Below are 17,639 nucleotides of genomic sequence, written 5' to 3' on the forward strand. Positions count from 1 at the left end.
TCTTGGTGGGAATGTAAATTTGTGCAGCCACCATGGAGAACAGTATGAGGGTACCTCAAAAAATTAAAAATACAACTACCATATGATCCAGCAATTCCACTTCTGGTTATTTATCCATAGGAAACAAAAATGCTAACTCGAAAAGATATATACACCCCCATGTTCACTGCAGCATTATTTACAATAGCCAAGACTTGGAAGCAACCTAAGTGTCCAGTGACAGATGAATGGATAAAGAAAATGTAGCATATATATGTAGCATATATATATATATACACATACACAATGGAATATTATTCAGCCATAAAAAGAATGAAATCTTGCCATTTGTGACAACATGGATAGACCTTGAAGGCATTATGCTAAGTAAAATAAGTCAGATAGAGAAGGACAAATACCATATGCTCTCATTTATATGTGAAACCAAAAAAAAGCCCAAGCTTGTAGATAAACACCAGATTGGTGTTTGCCAGAAGCAGGGGGTGAGGGTTAGGCAAAAAGGTACAAACATCCAGTTATAAAATAAATGGCATAGGGATGTAATATACAGCATGGTGTTAATAATACTGTATTGCAATTTGAAAGTTGCTAAGAGAGTATATCTTAAAAGTTCTCATCACAAGAAAAAAATTTCTGTAACTATGTGTGGTAATGGATGTTAACCACACGTATTGTGGTGATCATTTTGCAATATATACAAATGTCAAATCATTATGTTATATACCTGAAACTAATATGATCTATGTCAATTATACCTCAGTTAAAAAAAAATTGTACTGGCAAAAAGAAAGAAAGAAAGGAAGGAAGGAAGAAATCCTTAAAGTTTTTAATAGTCTTAATTATTATGACTTCTTGCCTAAGATGGTCATAGATATGAAGCCTCTTGAGAAACCTCTGTATTAGCTTGCTCAGGCTGCTGTAACAAAATACCACAAATTAGGTTGCATAAACAACAGAAATTTGTTGTCTCACAGTTCTGGAGGTTGGAAGTCCAAGATCAAGGTGTCAACCAGATTGGGTTCCTTCTGAGGGCTGTTAGAGAAAATCTGGTCCATGCTTTTCTCCTAGCTTCCGGTGGTTTGCTGGCAGTTTTTGATGTTCTTTGGCTTGTAGATATATTCCCCAATTTCTGCTTTTCTCTTCACATGGTGTGCTCCCAGTGTGCAGCTATGCACCTAAATTTCTCTTTTTATACAGATTTCAGTCTTATTGAATTAAGGGCCCACCCTGCTCTAGTCTGACCTCATCCTAACTTTAGTTAAATCTGCAATGGCCTTATTTCCAAATAAGGTCACATTCTGATGTACTAGGGGTCAGGACTTTAACACCTGAATTTTAGGAGGATACAATTCATCTCATAACAACTTCCCTCTGCAATTTTTCATTCCTGAAGGTAGATCATCACATCTCTCCTTTAATATATAAGCCTTAAGATCCCATCAGGCTAATTTTGCACTTTTTCTTAAGGACAAAGAGAAGCCATTGAAATGTTCTTACAGGCAGGGTAGACTCTGGAGACAGACTTCCTTGGGTTCACATATCTTGGCTGCACCACATATTAGCAGTGGGATGAGGAACAAATCACTTAATCTGTCCTCTCCTCAGTTACCATTTATGTAAAATGGGAATAATAATAGTACTTACCACATAAGATTATAAGAATCAAGTTAGTTAAAATACATAAAGAGTTTCGAACATCACCTGGAATATCATGAGAACTATATAAAATTTGTGATATAGGGGCCAGCCCAGTGGTGCAGTGGTTAAGTTTGCACATTCTGCTTCAGCAGCCCGGGGTTCACTAGTTTGGATGCTGGGTGCAGACATGGCACTGCTGGGCAAGCCATGCTGTGGTAGGCATCCCACATGTAAAGTGGAGCAAGATGGGCACAGATGTTAGCTCAGGGCTAATCTTCCTCAAAAAACAAAAAATTGCCATATATATTTTTTTAAACAGGGCAGAGATATGATCAGATTTTTATTTTTAAAGAACATTCTGATTACAAGATAGGGAGCAAAATGGCAGGGTGAGCTGACCTGGGATTCTCTTCCCTCCAAAATACAACAAAGGATTGGAAAAACTGAATTTCAGAGAATAAATCTAATGCCAACACGTTAGAGACCTACAATACCAAGAAGGCGGAGATCATAAACCTTGCAGACGGCCTCGGAGGCGCTGGAACAGTAGGAGAGAACATCGCTCCCTCCCCTAGAGTGTGTGATCGCTGCTGTGCGGGTCAGGAAGGAGCAGGGGAGGGGCCGCGCAACCGGGGATCATCCAGGACTCCTGCCGCTGGTTCAGTGGAGACCCGCTGATGGGGGAAAGCTTCCGTCTGCAGGGACCCCATAAACCCAGGGCCTCGGGAGACCAGAGAACAGAACTGATCTGAATCCAGATGGGCGTGCCAGACTAGCAGCCCCTCCCTCCCGGCAAAGCCACTGGGCGCGCTGATCTTGTCCGAAGGTGGAGCGCTCATAACACGTGGCTCTCGATCCCCATCTAGTGGCGACAGACTGTAACTGCAACCGAATTCTACCACCGTGGGAAAAAAACGCTCCTCTACCATCCAGCAATTTATAAAAGCCCCAGACCAGAAGGAAAACAATAAAAACATAGAATTAAGTCCTGAGGACTTGGAATTAGGTAAACTAAGTAATAATGAGTTCAGAGCAGCTATAATCAAAAAACTCAATGAGGTAGAGAGAAAGAGAGAAACAAACCGAGTTCTGGAGTTACTTCACAAAAGAGATTGAAATCATAAAGAAGAATCAAACAGAATTACTAGAGATGAAAAACACAATGGACGAGATAAAACAGAATACAGATTCCCTGAATGCTCGTGTAGACACCATAGAAGAGCAAATTAACATAATTGAAGATAGACAGGCTGAATGGCTCCAGACAGAGGAAGAAAGAGAACTAAGAATTTAAAAAAATGAGGAAAATCTCCGAGAGATAGTGGATTCAATGAGGAGTAAGAACATAGGGATCATAGGAATTCCCGAGAACATGGAAAAGGAAAATGGAGCAGAAAGTGTGCTTAACGAAATTATTGAAGAGAACTTCCCAAATCTAGGAATTGACGGAGAAATGTGTGTAGAGGAAGATTTCAGATCTCCTAGATTTGTCAATGTGAAAAGACCTACTGCAAGGCACATAGTAGTACAATTGGCAAGAAGGAAAGATAAGGAAAGAATACTCAGGGAAGTAAGAAAAAAGAAGAGAATAACCTATAAAGGAGCCCCTATCAGACTTTCAGCGGATTTCTCTGCAGAAACCTTACAAGCTAGGAGAGAATGGAGTGACATATTCAAAGCTTTAAGAGATAAAAATCTTCAGCCAAGAATACTCTATCCAGCAAGAATTTCCTTCAGATATGAGGGAGAAATTAAATCTTTTCCAGACAAACAAAAGTTAAGGGAATTTGTAACTCAAAGCCCTCCACTACAAGAAATCCTCAAGAAGGCTCTCATACCTGAAAAAAGAAAAAAGGGAGAAAGGGGTCACAAACCACAGACTAGGGAGACCGATGGATAGAACCAGAACAGGATAGCAAATATTCAACTATAGCATTAGGGTAAAGGTAAGGAAACTACCAAAGCACGGACGATCTTAGCACTCTAACTACAAATTCATAACACGAGTTGGAATAAGAAATGAAAATAATTATTTAGGAGGGGAAGAGCAAAGGGTCTAAATCAGTATTGGTCAAGTAAGTAAGAGACCGCAAGAGAATAGACTATATTATACACGAGATTCTAAATACAAACTTCAAGGTAGACACTAAATAAAATACAGAACAGAGTCACAAATCATAAATAAGGAAAAAACTAAGAAACCCAGCATAAGAAATTGCAGTATTAAATGGGTAGTCTAAAGCACACAGGAAAAGAAACACAGGAAAACAAGATAATGAGCGACAGATTGACAGCATTAAGTCCACATGCATCAATAATCACTCTCAATGTGAACGGATTGAACTCTCCAATAAAAAGACACAGAGTGGCAAAATGGATTAAAGAACAAGATCCAACAATTTGTTGCCTCCAGGAAACACACCTCAGCCCCAAGGACAAAGACAGGCTCAGAGTGAAGGGGTGGAGGACAATACTTCAAGCTAATAGCAAGGGAAAAAAGGCAGGGGTTGCAATTCTTATATCAGACCAAGTGGATTTCAAAATAAGACAGGTAAAGAGAGACACACAGGGACAATATATAATGATCAAAGGGACACTTCATCAAGAAGAAATAACGCTTATAAATATCTATGCACCCAGCACAGGAGCACCAAGATTCATAAAGCAACTATTAACAGACCTAAAGGAAGATGTTAAAAACAACACAATAATAGGAGGGGACCTCAACACCCCACTCACATCAATTGACAGATCATACAGACAGAAAATCAACAAGGAAATAGTGGAGCTAAATGAAAAACTAAAACAATTGGACTTAATAGACATATATAGATCACTTCACCCTAAAAGAGCTGAATACACATTCTTCTCAAGTGCACATGGAACATTCTCAAGGATAGACCATATGTTGGGAAACAAGGCAAGCCTCTACAAATTTAAAAAAATTGAAATAATAACAAGCATCTTCTCCAATCATAGTGCTATAAGGCTAGAAATTAATTACAAGAAAAAAGCTGAGAAAGGCACAAAGATGTGGAGACTAAACGACACACTACTGAACAAGCAATGGATCATTGAAGAAATCAAAGAAGAAATAAAAAAATACCTGGAAACAAATGAAAATGATAGCATGCCATACCAACTCACATGGGATACAGCAAAAGCTGTATTAAGAGGAAAATTCAACATTATGAATCATCAGGGAAATGCAAATCAAAACTATACTAAGCTACCACCTTATGATGGTTAAAGTGGCTATAATCACTAAGACTAAAAATGACAAATGTTGGAGAGGGTGTGGAGAAAAGGGAACCCTCATTCACTGTTGGTGGGAATGTGAACTGGTGCATCCACTTTGGAAAACAGAATGGAGATTCCTCAAAAAACTAAAAATAGAAATACTATACGACCCAGCTATCCCACTACTGGGTATCTACCCAAACAACTCAAAGTAAACAATCCAAAATAACATATACACCCCCATGTTCATCGCAGCACTATTCACAATAGCTAACACGTGGAAACAATCCAAGTGCCCATTGACTGATGATTGGAAAAAGAAGATGTGGTGTGTATATACAATGGAATACTACTCAGCCATAAAAAAAGACAAATTCATCCCATTTTCAACAACATGGAAGAACCTGGAGGGAAACAGATAAAAAATTCCAACAACTAGTTCTGTATAGTCTCAAAGAAATCACAGATGTAATGATCTTTCTAATAAAGTATCAAAAAAGAGATGCAAGCATTTAAAGAGGACCTTATATGATAAGCTGAAGAGTTTAAAAATAAGTTTGCATAATGTCCTCAAGTTTCATCCATGATGTAGCATGTGTCAGAATTCTCTTCCTTTTTAAGATTGAATAATATTCTATTGTATGGATATACCATATTTTGTTTATCTATTTATCAGTTGATGGACACTTAGGTTACTTCCATCTTTTGACAATTGTGAATAACGTAGTGGTGAACAATGGGTGTACAAATATCTCTTTGAGATCCTACTTTCAATTCTTTGGGGCATATATCCAGAAGCAGAATTTCTAGATCATATGCTAATTCTATTTTTAATTTGTTGAGCAACTGCCATATTGTTTTCCATAGCAGCTTCACCATTTTCTATTCCCACCAACAATGCACAAGTGTTCCAATTTCTCCACATCCTCACCAATGCTTGTTATTTTCTGTTTTTTTGATCACAGTCATCCTAAATGGGTGTGAAGTGATATCTCATTGTAGTTTTTTTAGGTTTTTTTTTTTTTTTGAGGAAGACTAGCTCTGAGCTAACATCTGCTGCCAATCCTCCTCTTTTTGCTGAGGAAGACTGGCCCTGAGCTCACATCCATGCCCATCTTCCTCCACTTTTTTAAATATGTAGGATGCCTACCACAGCATGGCTTGCCAAGCAGTGCCATGTCTGCACCCAGCATGCGAACCGGGGACTTCAGGCTGCCCAAGTAGAACATATGAACTTAACCGCTGCACCTGCTGGCTGGCCCCTCATTGTAGTTTTGACTTGCATTTCTCTGAAGATTTGCAACGTGGAACATCTTCTCATGTGCGTGTTGGCCATCTGTATATCTTCTTTGTAGAAATGTCTATTAAAGTCCTCTACCCATTTTTTGATCAGGTTGGGTTTTTGTTGTTGTTGTTGCTGTTGTTGAGTTGTAGTTCTTTATTCTGTATAGTCTATTTATTTTATATATGAACCCTTTATCAGATATATGATATCTAAATATTTTCCTTTATGTTGTACACGGACTTTTCACTCTGTTGGTTGTGTCTTGATGCACAAAACTTTTAAATTTGATGTACTCCATTTTATCTATTTTTACTTTTGTTGCCTGTGCTTTTGGTGCTATAGTCAAGAAATTATTGCCAAATCCAGTGTCATGAACCCCTAGGTTTTTAATGCATGTTCTTACTGTTCATAATTTCTAACCAAATTGTAATTGCAGATTAGATTTATTTTTATTTAGAAAGATTTTTCAATCGTCAAGTAGATTTATCTTAGTTACCTTTTTACAATTAATTTATAGCTTTCCCATTTTAGGGTAAAAAACTATGGCCCATGCCCTAGATTTCCATTCTTCAGAATTTGATAAGATGTTCTTTGTAGCTTAGAATATTTCAGTATTTGTAAATATTCTTGGACTTTAGAAAAGAGTGCATATACTATGGTTTTAGAGTTCGAAGTTATCTGTATGTACTATATATGTGTTTTGTTGCATTATACAAATCGTGTCTTTTCTGTTTATTTATTTAATTTTATTTTTTAAAGACTGGCACCTGAGCTAACAACTGTTGCCAATCTTTTTTTTTTCTGCTTATTCTCCCCCAAACCCCCCAGTACATAGTTGTATATTTTAGTTGTGGGTCCTTCTAGTAGTGGCATCTGGGACGCCGCCTCAGTGTGGCCTGATGAGTGATGCCATGTCCATGCCCAGGATCTGAACCAGCGAAACCCTGGGCCGTGGAAGCAAATTTTCTGTTTATTTTTGGTCTATGTGATCTGTCTTAAAGAAATGGGTTAAAATTTTTTAAATAAATCCTCCTTTTATTCCCATTAGTTATTTACTTAAATATTTTGGTGCTACACGTTTATATTTTGGAATTAGCAGATCAGGGCTTGAGTTCCACGCCCATCTATCACCGTGCGATATTGAGAACACCTAATCTCTCTAACGTCTAGTTCCTCATCTGCAAAACGGAAGTGTTAACCACAGTCACTCCACAGTGTTGTAAGGATTACTTGAGAAAATCCTCAGTGACATGCCTATATGTAGTGAGTGTACACTAAATATTCACTATTCTTCTTATTGTACCTTTTAGCAAAGTAAATTGGTCTTCTTTGATGCTTACTTTTTAATCATGAATTTCACTTTGATTTTATATTGCTACTTTTTTGCTTCTTTTTGACTGCATTTGCTTATAACTTTATTGGCCATCCATTTATTTTCAATCTTTCTGTGTCATTTTATTTCCAGTATTATTCACAAGGAGAAGATAGTTAAATTTTCTTTCATTTATTTCCTCATAGATTTTTGTCTTTCAACAGGGAAACTCAGCTCAATTTATTGTTATTAACACTAAGCGTGTATTCAGACATCTTGTTTTCTCTTTATTATGCTTTGCTGGTTTTTCTTCTTTTCCTGACTTTTTTGGTTTTGGTGAAATTTTATATGTATATTTTTTCCCTCAAATTATTTGAAAGTTCTACAATCAATTGTGGTCATTATCTTTAAATTTTAAAAAATTGAACCAACATATGTTTACAAATATCAAGAAAAAAATGATGTCTATTCTTTATACCCTGTTCTCTTCTCCAAACATGTTGAGATTTTAGCAGTTATAATTCTCTCCTGAGGGACCCAACCTCCCACATTTCCTGAAATAAACTGGAATTTTAATTCCAGATTATTTTTGAATATTTTAACTTTTGCTTTCCTATGTTATGAATCCTGTCTTAACACTTACATTATATTTTATAAAACTTATCAATAATTATTCATATTTCACTGGGTCTTTCTGCTCCAGTATTTTTGGTATATTCTAGTTTCCTTTTTATTGAGTTTTTATTTAATTGCAAGCAACATCAAATACATCACAAAGAAGCTTAACAATAAATAGAATTTTGGCTCATTTAACTGAATTCTGAGGCAAGTTTCACACACAGTTTGATGAGGGTTCCAACTCTAGTTTTGATTTTTCTCAAATCTGCTTTCTTCCTTGTGTTAGCTTCCCTCATGGTCTCAGGATGATTGCAACAATTCTGACTTCACAAAAGCACATCACACAACTGTAAGGGGAGAATTGTGTTTCTTCAATCACTGAGTAAACCTTTGCCCCTCACTTTTACTAGAGTAACTCAGACCAAACCTTGTAGCAAGGAAATACATGTACTCATTGATTTAGGCCAACATTGTTGTCCATCCCTGATCCAAATATCAAGTCAAGGGGAAGGAAATTATAGTGTTCATCAACTGTTACCAATGGGAGAAGAGTTGCCTGAGAGGCAACTGTACAACAGCCTTGTTTGGAAATCAGATTGATGTGGCTCTGCTTCAGAACATCTGAGATATCAGATGATGATCTAATTCCTTTTCTTTTATATAACCTTTTATGGGAGGTCTGAAATCTCATAGAATTTTATCCTTTATCCTCAAAATCATAAATTTCACAAGGATGTGTGTAAGTGTGGTTTCTTTTTCAAATAAGCTCACCCTTTCCAACTGAATACACAACTTTACATTTATCTCAGGAAAATTTTCTTTTATTATTTGTATGAATATTGCTTCTCCTTTATCTATCCCATTTTAAAATTCAGATATAATTCACATACAATAAAATTCACCCTTTTAAAGTGTACAACCCAGTGGTTTTTATTAGTATATTCACAGAGTTGTGCAACCATCACCACAAGCAATTTTAGAACATTTCCATCACCCCAAAAAAGAAGCCTGTACCCATTAGCACTTACTCTCCATTTCTCCCCAAACCTCCTAGCCTTAGGTCATGATTAATCTACTTCCCATCTCTATGAATTTGCCTATTCTAGACAATTCGTATAAATGGAATCATACAATATGCGGCCCTTGACTTCTGGCGTATGTCACTTAGCATAATGTTTTCAAGATTCATCATTTCAATTCATTAATCATTTCAAGATTCATTTTGGAGCATGTATCAGTACTTCATTTTCAAAAATTTTAAAAATGACTAAATTTAAAGAAATGATTAAATAATATCCCACTGAATGGATATACCACATTTTGTTTATCTATTCATTGGTTGATGGACATTTGGATTTTGTCCATTTTTTGGCTACTATGGATAATGCTGCTACCCACATTCATGTACAAATTTTGTGTGAATATATATTTTAAATTCTCTTGCATATAAATCTAGGGTTGGAATTATTGTGTCATATTATAACTCTGTTTAACTTTTTTTTTTTGGAGTGGGTAATAGCTTTATTGATATATGAATCACATATATATAGTTCATGCATTTAAAGTGTACAATTCAATGGTTTTTAGTACCTGCACAGAGTTGTGCAACCATCACCAAAATCAATTTTAGAACATTTTAAGCACCCCAGAAAGAAACTCTGTACCCTTCAGCAGTCACTCCCCCAGCCCTTGGTAACCACCGGCTTCCTTTCTGTTTCTATAGATATGCCTGTTCTGAACATTTCATATAAATGGGATCATACAATATGTGGTCTTTTATGACTGGCTTTTTTCACTTAGCATACTGTTTTTGAGGTTCATCTTCACATAGTAGTATGTATCAGTACTTCATGCATTTTTTGAAAAAATAGAGGTAAAATTCATATAACATAAAATTGACCGTTAACCATTTTAAAATGTACAGTTCAGTGGCATTTAGTACATTCACGGTATTGTGCAACCATCACTTCTATCTAACTTCAAGACCTTTCCATCACCCTGAAAGGAACTGTAGTACCCATTAAGTAATCATTCCGTTCTCCCCTCTCCAGCCCCTGGCAGTAGCTAACCTGCCTTCTGTCTCTATGGATTTATCTATTCTGGATACTTCATATAAAGAGAATGATATAATATGTGACATTTTTGTCTGACTTCTTTGACTTAGCATAATATTTATGAGGTTTATCCACACACCAGCATTTATCAGTACCTCATTTCTTTTTATGGCTGAATGTTCCATTATATAGACCACATTCAGTTCATACCATTTGCCAGCTGATGGACATTTGAATTGTTTCCACTTTTTGGATGTTATGGCTAGTGTTGCTATAAATATTCACATACAAATTTTTATATGAATGTATTTTTATTTCCCTAGTAGGTATCTAGTATTGGAATTGTAGGTCATGTGCTAATTTTGTGTTAAAATTTTTTTTGCCATATGGAATTTTTTTTTGAGTTCATAATAGTTTACATCAATGTGAGATTTCAGTTGTACATTGTTTCTTGACTATCACCACATAAGTGCTCTCCTTCACCCTCTGTGCACATGCCCTGAGCCCCCTTCCCCTGGTAACCACTGAACTGTTTTCTTTGTCCATGTGTTTGTTCATATTCCACATATGAGTGAAATCATCTGGTGTTTGTCTTTCTCAGTCTGGCTTATTTTGCTTAGCATAATTCCCTCCAAGTCCTTCTATGTTGTTGCAAATCGGATGAATTTGTCTTTTTATGGCTGAGTAGTATTCCATTGTATATATATATATATTCCACATCTTCTTTATCCAATCATCAGTCAATGGGCACTTGGATTGTTTCCATGTCTTGGCTATTGTGAATAGTGCTGCAATGAACATAGGGGTGCATATGTTACTTTGGATTGTTGATTTCAACTTGTATGGGTAATACCCAGTAGTGGGATAGCTGGGTCATATGGTAGTTCTAGTTTTAGTTTTTTGAGGAATCTCCATACTGTTTTCCATAGTGGATGCACCTGTTTGCATTCCCACCAGCAGTGTGTGGGGGTTCCCTTCCTTCCACACCCTCTCCAACATTTGCTATTTTTAGTCAGTGATTATAGCCACTTTAACCATCATAAGGTGTTATCTTAGTGTAGCTTTGATTTGCATTTCCCTGATGATTCATAACGTTGAATATCTTTTCATGCGCTTAACGGCCATCTGTATATCTTCTTAGGAAAAATGTCTGTTCATATCTTCTGCCCATGTTTTGATCGGGCTGTTTGTTTTTTTATTGTTCAGTTGTGTGAGTTCCTTATATTGTGGAGATTAACCCCTTGTCAGATAAATGTTTGTAAATATTTTCTCCAAGTGATAGGTTGTCTCTTTGTCTTGATCCTAGTTTCTTTTGCCTTGCAGAAGCTCTTTGATCTGATGAACTCCCACTTGTTTATTTTTTCTTTTGTTTTGCTTGTCTGAGAAGACATGGTATTCGAAAAGATCCTTTTTAGTTCAATGTCAAAGAGTGTACTACTTATCTTATCTTCCAGGAGTTTTATGGTTTCAGGAGTTATCTTCAAGTCTTTAATCCATTTTATTTTTGAGTATGGTGTGAGATAATTGTCTACCTTCATTCTTTTGCATGTGGCTGCCTTGTTTTCCCAACACCATTTATTGAAGAAACTGTCTTTTCTCCATTGTATCTTCTTGGCACCTTTGTCGAAGATTCGCTGTGAGTAGATATGCAGTTTTACTTCTGGGCTTTCAGTTCTGTTCCATTGACCTGTGTGCCTGTTTTTATACCAGTACCATGCTGTCTTGATCACTACGGCTTTGTAGTACATTTTGAAGTCAGGAATTGTGATGCATTCAGCTTTGTTCTTTTTTCTCAGGATTACCTTAGCAATTCAGGGTCTTTTGTTGCCCCATATGAATTTTAGGATTCTTTGGTCTATTTTCATGAAGAATGTCATTGGGATTCTGATTGGGATTGCACTGCATCTGTAGATTGCTTTGTGTAGTATGGACATTTTAACTATGTTTATTCTTCCAATCCATGTGCATGGAATCTCTTTCCATCTCTTTATGTCATTATCAAGTTCTTTCAGTAATGTCTTGTGGTTTTCATTGTATAAGTCTTTTACCTCCTTGGTTACATTTATTCTTAGATACTTTATTCTTTTAGTTGTGATTGCAAATGGAATTGTATTCTTGAGTTCTCTTTCTGTAAATTCGTTATTAGAGTATAGAAAAGCAACTAATTTTTGTAAGTTGATTTTGTACCCTGCAACTTTACTGTAGTTGTTAATTATTTCTATTAGTTTTCCAATGGATTCTTTGAGGTTTTCTATATATAAGATCATGTCATCTGCAAACAGCAAGAGTTTCACTTCTTCACTCCCTATTTGGATTCCTTTTTTTCCTTTCTCTTGCCTAATTGCTGTGGCCAAAACTTCCAGTACTATGTTGAATATGAGTGGTGATACTGGGTATCCTTGTCTTGTTCTTGTTCTCAGGGAGATGGCATTCAGTTTTTGCCCATTGAGTATGATGTTGGCTGTGGGTGTGTCATATATGGCCTTTATTATGTTGAGGTAATTTCCTTCTATCCCCATTTTGTTAAGAGTTTCATCATAAATGGCTGTTGGATCTTGTCAAATGCTTTCTCTGCATCTATTGAGATGATCATATGGTTTTTATTCCTCAATTTGTTGATGTGGTGTATCACGTTGATTGATTTGCAGATGTTGAACCATCCCTGTGTCCCTGGTATGAATCCCATTTGATCATGATGTATGATCTTTTTGAAGTATTGCTGTATTCAGGTTGCCAATATTTTGTTTGTTCTTCTTTTTCTAATTCAGTTAGGTGCAATTTGAGATTGCTTATTGGGATTTTTCTTGTTTGTTAAGGAGTGCCTGTATTGTGATGAATTTGCCTCTTAATACAGCTTTTGCTGCATCCCATATGACTTGATATGGTATGTTATCATTTTCATTTGTCTACAGATTTTTTTTATTTCTCCTTTAATTTCTTCAGTGATCCATTGTTTGTTCAATAACATGTTGTTTAGTCTCCACATCTTTGTCCCTTTCTTATCTTTTTCCTTGTAATTATTTTGTAGCTTTACAGCATTGTGATCAGAAAAGATGTTTGTTATTATTTCAATTTTCTTAAATTTATAGAGGCTTGCCTTGTTCCCAAAATATGGTCTAGCCTTCAGAACGTTCCATGTACACTTGAGAAGAATGTGTATTCTGTTTTTGGTTGGAGTGTTCTATATATGTTTATTAACTCCAACAGGTTTAGCTTTTCATTTAATTCCACTTTTTCCTTGTTGATTTTTTGTCTGGATGATCTATCCATTGATGTGAGTGGAGTGTTGAGGTCCCTTACTATTATTGTGTTATTATTAATATCTTCTTTTAGGCTTGTCAATAGTTGCTTTATGAACTTTGGTGCTCCTGTGTTGTGTGCACAGATATTTATGTGTTATTTCTTCTTAATGGAGTGTCCCTTTGATCACTATATACTGCCCCTCTTTGTCTCTCTTTAGCTGTCTTATCTTGAAGTCTACTTTGATAGAAGTCTTGCAACACCTGCTTTCTTTTGTTTGCCGTTAGTTTAGAGTATTGTCTTCCACCCCTTCACGCTGAGCCTGTGTTTGTCATTGGAGCTGAGATCTGTTTCCTGGAGGCAGCATATTTTTGGGTCTTGTTCTTTAATCCATCTCACCACTCTGTGTCTTTTTATTGCAGAACTCAATCCATTTATATTTAGGGTGATTATTGATGTATAAGGGCTTAATGCTGTCATTTTATCACTCATTTTCCTGTTCTCCTGCATTTCCTTTGTTTCCTGTCCTGTGTGTTTTGGTCTACCCATTGAATTATGTAGGGTTTATTTATTTTTTTTTAAAGATTGGCACCTGAGCTAACAATTGTGGCCAATCTTCCTTGTTTTTTCTTCTCCCCAAAACCCTCCAGTACATAGTAGTAGATTATAGTTGTGAGTGTCTCTGGCTGTGTTATGCGGGATGCCACTCAGCATGGCCTGATGACCAGTGCCCATGTCCGCACCCAGGATCCGAACTGGTGAAACCCAGGCCGCCAAAGCGGAGTGCTCAAACTTAACTACTCGGCCATGAGGCCAGCCCCATCAATAATGTTCACTTGAGCATTCAGGGAATCCATATTTTGTTTTATCTCTTCCATTGTGTCTTTCATCTCTAATATTTCTGATTGAGTCTTCTTTATAGTTTCAAGCTCTTTTGTGAAGAGGCTCCTGAACTCACTGAATTGTTTCTCTACATTCTCTTTTAACTTGTTGAGTTTTTTGATGATAGTTATTTTGAATTCTTTGTCATTTAGAGTAGATATATCTGTGTCCTCAGGACTGAATTCTGGGCACTTGTCATTTTGTCTCTAGTCTGGAGATTTGATATAGTGTTTGATGTTGTTAGAGGTGGGTTGGATCTTATGCATCCTGATATTATTTGGTTTCAGTTACTGCCCATCACCACTGGGTGGGGGTCAAGAGCCGGGTCATCTGAGCCCTCTGCCTTCAGCAGAGATCCCAGGTACTGGAGCAGTGTGGGGCAGGTGGAGGGAGGGGCACTTTCTCCTGCATGCTCTCTGGGCTTTCTTGCTCTGTTCTCACCTCTGGTCTCCAGGGGTGTTGGCTTGATGAGGTCGCCCCCCCCCCCCGCCCCCCGCCGTGAAAGCTTTTGCCCCAGTAGAGGGCTTCCCTCTAGGCTGCAAGGACCCTAGGGAGTCCTTGATGTTCCCATGAACGAAAGTCCCCTCTCCAGTTCCTCCCCTCATGGAACCTCCCACGGTTGCAGACTGCAGTCTTTAGAAAAGGAAGCGAAGTTCTCTCTTACCCCATTCCAGCTCCTCTGAAGGGGGCTCCAGCCTCTCCACCCTCTGTCGTGTGGCTGTGTGTCTTTCTGACATTTTTGTTGTGTTAGGATGTGTTGTGTTAGGATGTCCTCTGTTGGAGTATGGATGCCCTTTTTCTTTGTATGTTGGAGGGGAGAGAGTCTCAGGCAAGTTCACTCCACCATGATGCTGATGTCACTCTCTGTTTAACTTTTAACGAACTGCCAAACAGTGACTGACACCATTTTACATTTCTGCCAACAATGTAAAAGGGTTCCAGTTTCTCCACATCTTTGTTAACGTTTGTTATTATATCTTTTAAAAAAATTTTAGAGGTTTTTTTTTTATGTTGAACTATACATAACATAAAATTTACCATTTTAATCATTTTACAGGTATGTTCTGTGGCATTAGGTACATTCACATTGCTGTGCATCCATCAGCAACATCTGTCTCCAGAACTTTTTTCACTCCCAAACTGAAACTCTAGCCCTAAGCCTAACCCTGAGTGTACCCATTAAACAATAACTCCCCGTCTCCCCCATCCACTTCGGCCCACCACCATTCTACTTTCTGTCTCTATGAATTTAACTAATCTACGTACTTCATATAAGTGAAATCATACAGTATTTGTCCTTTTGTGGCTGATTTATTTCACTTAGTATGTCTTCAAGTTTCACCCATGCTGTTGCATGTGTCAGTATTTCCTTCCCTTTTTAAAGCTGAATAATATTCCATTGTATGTATCCTGTTATTTTCTGGGGTTTTTTGTTTGTTTATTTTTATTTTTATTTTGCTAATAGCCATCCTAATGGGGATAAGTGGTATCTCCTCCTGGTTTTGATTTACATTTCCCTAGGGGCTAATCATGTTGAACATCTTTTCATGTGCTTATTGGCCATTTATATATCTTCTCTGCAGAAATGTCTATTTAAATTCTTTTGTTCATTTTTTCATTTGGATTATTTGTCTTTTTATTGGTGTATTCTAAGAGTTCTTTGTGTATTCTGGATAATAGATCCTTATCAGATATATGATTTACAAATATTCTCTCCCATACTGTGGTTTGTCTTTTCACTTTCTTGATATTGTCCTTTGATGAACAAAAGTTTTTAACTTTGTGAATCAATTTATCTAGTTTCTCCTTTGTTGCTTTTGGTGTCATGTTAAGAAACCATTGCTTAACCCAATGTCAAAGAACTCTATAAAAAGAATTTTTATAGTTTCAACTCTTACCTTATAGCTAAGATCTATTTTGAGTTAAGTTTTGTATCTGCTGTAAGGTGGATGTCCAAATTCATTCTTTTGCATGTGGATATCCAGTTATCTCGATGCCATTTGTTGAAAAGATTATTCTTTCCCCACTGTATTATTTTGACATTCTTGCTGAAAATTAACTGACCATAGATGCATGGGTTTATTTCTGGACTCTTAATTCTATTCCATTATCTATATGTCTATCCTTATGCCAATACTGCACTGCCTTGATTACTGTAGCTTTGTAATGAGATTTGACATTGGGAAGTGTAGTCTTCTGACTTTCTTCTTTTTTTTTTAAAGGTTGCTTTGGCTATTCTGAGTCTCTTGCATTTCCATAGAATTATAGGTTCAGATTGTCAATTTCTGGGGAAAAAAAGAAGCTAGAATTTTGATAGCGATTATATTGAATCTATAGATCAATTTGGGGAGTATTGCCATCTGAACAATGTTAAGTCTTCAACTCCAACAACATAGGATGTGTTTCCATTTAATTAGGTCTTCTTTACTTTCTTTTAATGATGCATTGTAGTAAACAAATATCTTTTTTTGTATAATACAAAAAACATGTATACTACAAAATAGAAACTGTATATTACAATTATATTAATATACAATACCTACTCCATTTTGCTTCTAAAACTTCCAAAATACAAACATGGGATCTCCTGGACCTATTTTTAAATATCTTTTATCTTTTCTTTCATAGTTGCTATTTATTTATCTTTTTGCTCTGGAAGCACTCTTTGAGATGGTCTTATAATTCATTAATTCAGTTTTTAGCAGTATCTATTTTTCTATTAACTGTCTTTTCAGCTTAAGTATTCATGTATCTTCTAATTTCCAAGGACATTCTGGTTCTCAGATGCCTCCATTTTCACGGCAACTTGCCCTTATCACTCTTTAAATTTCACTTAGAACATGAACAAGAAGTTTTTAAAAAGTTTTCTCCTATTTCCTTCATTAACTCCATTTTATTAAGTGATATCTGCTCTAATTTGGTCCTCTTCTTTCAAATGGTGGATTCTCTCTTTATGTAGTGATATTTTTTATCTGCTCATATTTATAAGTGGAGATCTAGATCATTCACCATTCGCAACAGGCCTCTCATCCGGAATTAGGGAGACCACTCTTCAGTTCCCCACAGCGAGTCTTACCCTCTGAGGTTGGGGGTGGTAGGTTGGAAGTTGGTCTTCCCCTCCAGGGAATTGGCTCTGAGTGGGAAAGTAGTACCTCCCCTTCCTCATAGGAGGTAACGGTTATGGTGCACAGGATGCTGAGCCACCAAGCCTCAAACCTTAAGTTGAGAGAAAAAGGAACAGAGTGAGGGGGCAAAGAAATAACGTATTTGAAACTATGCCCAGGAAAGAACTTTGGTGAGACTATCGGCTCATGGAACTCAATGGAAGCAAATAAATATGAAGTCTACTAAGTGTCTGAGGGAATTGAAT

The sequence above is a fragment of the Equus asinus genome, chromosome 7 (genome assembly GCF_041296235.1).
Source record: "Equus asinus isolate D_3611 breed Donkey chromosome 7, EquAss-T2T_v2, whole genome shotgun sequence".
Classification (NCBI taxonomy): Eukaryota; Metazoa; Chordata; class Mammalia; order Perissodactyla; family Equidae; genus Equus; species Equus asinus.